This window comes from Pteropus alecto, unplaced genomic scaffold (genome assembly GCF_000325575.1).
Source record: "Pteropus alecto unplaced genomic scaffold, ASM32557v1 scaffold110, whole genome shotgun sequence".
Taxonomy (NCBI): domain Eukaryota; kingdom Metazoa; phylum Chordata; class Mammalia; order Chiroptera; family Pteropodidae; genus Pteropus; species Pteropus alecto.
In genome coordinates this window covers 2,201,516-2,203,532 of record NW_006431920.1, presented here as the reverse complement: position 1 = coordinate 2,203,532, position 2,017 = coordinate 2,201,516, and positions in this window count along the sequence as shown.

Sequence of the window (2,017 nt, the reverse complement as noted above, 5' to 3'; positions counted from 1 at the left end):
AACTGGGTCCTTGTAGCAAATGGGATGATAGGATTCCAGAATAACAGAAGCAAGTGGCAGCATTAACTGTCAGAAGTAGTTTCTCTAATGGGCAGCAAGCTCAGAATGACAGCATGGGGCCTGGCCCATAGAAGTCTATGGAAATAATTGATCAGACAGGTGTTCTTACAGGCAAGACAAATGGGTGGCCAGCAAGGATATTACTTCATGTATATCATCAAAAATGATTATAAAGATATGAGCAGATGTCTGAATTCAGCTATCCCATTAAAAAGTCAAGATCTCTTGCCTAGTTTCCAGACCTGAGCCAATTCTTTGACCAAGAACCAGCTGATGGACATGAGGGCACGTAGATGATAGGAAAGGACTCTGCACACGTACATGTAGATATTTCTCCAGTTCTTCAACCATGGGATCAGTGGACAGGAATTTAAGTAACCATATGTCAGAGAAAGGAAAATACACAGATCTTTCAAAGGTTTTTTAATACAGCATCTGAGTTGATGCCTCTGTAGGGATCCATAGCACCATCATGGTCCCTGGTAGAGTTGAATGTATGGAGGCCCCGTAATGCCCGCCTTGCAATGGGTCCACTCTACTCACAGAGCCACCGGACAGTCATTTCCCCAGTTCCTGAAGGTAGAATCAGGACACTCATAGCAGTTGGATGAGCTGGTTCTTTCACCTATAAAATAATCTCTGCAATAACAATAGCTCTTTTAAAAAAAGCCCAGTGGAGGGCCCTGAAACTGAAGTTTCCCTTGGTGAAAATAGTAAGTCAATAACAATATCGATTTTAGAGAGAACTTTTCACGCCAAAACTTCCTGCCTAAGTTAGGATCTAGAGGTGTTGTGTGTTAACCAGAACTCCAATCCCATCTCTCCAAACAGAACAGTTTTTCCTGGTGCAGCCCCAGGCCTGTCCTCTCTGGGCTGGAGGCTTCTTCATCTCTCCTCCCAATCTCTCCTCTTAAGGAGATGTGGGCATCCCTTTTCTCACAACTGCCTCCCCTCCCTAATTCCTTCCCCAGTGGTCCTAAGCTCCTTTCGGCGTTTCCCTAGCTAGAAAGGACTCTCTCACGCTAAGATCCACACTGTGCAGTAGGACCTTTAGGTCTCTTCTCCCAAGCCCGAGAAGTGGATGGCCCTCCAAGCCGAGGACCCCAAAAGTGCCCTTCCCAAGCTGGAAGTGGACGGCTATCTCGTGCCAGAAAGCCGCACTGCATAGTCTCCCAAGCCGGAGAGTCATTTCTTCTCTCCCTCCCCGCATCTCCTCTGTCTTCAGACAGGCAGCCATCACCATGGCATCTTTTGGCACAGGAAAATCTCCTACTCTAGATCCAAGCTTTCTCTGAAGACACTCTTTTGACTCTAAGTTTTTTCACTCTATCGTGCACTCGTTTTATTTTCTCCGAATCACCGCCTAAGTTTGCCAACGTAAGATTCCTTACTTTTACTTATCACTTGCAATTAAAGGGCATATGATATTTTTCTAACTTTCGGGAACTTTTTAGGTCTTACAGATAGGCAGAAATGTAACACCGCCATTGCTGCCTCAGACCGAGGAACCTAGAGAAAAAGGGCACTTTTAAAACACAAGCCGCACCCTACCCTCGCCTCTCCTCAGCCTCAGTAAAACTGTCACGGGCAGTTGCTTCTTTGCTGACATTTTTTTCCCTGCTTCTTCATCTATAATATGTAAGACGTAGCACAAATAGTTGCTTAGGTGCCCTCTTAGATCAAGAACTACAGGAATGAATAGCAAGCAACCTTAGAAAATACTAGATTCCACTTTACCCAAGCAAAAAATGTGGTCAGTAGCCATTCTAGTTGTGTATTCCTCTAAAAGAAAAAAGGAAAGAGGCTCAAGGCCAGTAAACTAAAGGCTTTTAGTTTTTCACCGTTAGGTATAGTGTTGGCTGAGGATTTGTCATACATGGACTTTACTATGTTAAGATACTTTCCTTCTATACTGATTCGGTTAAGAGTTTTGATCACAAATGGATCCTATATCTTC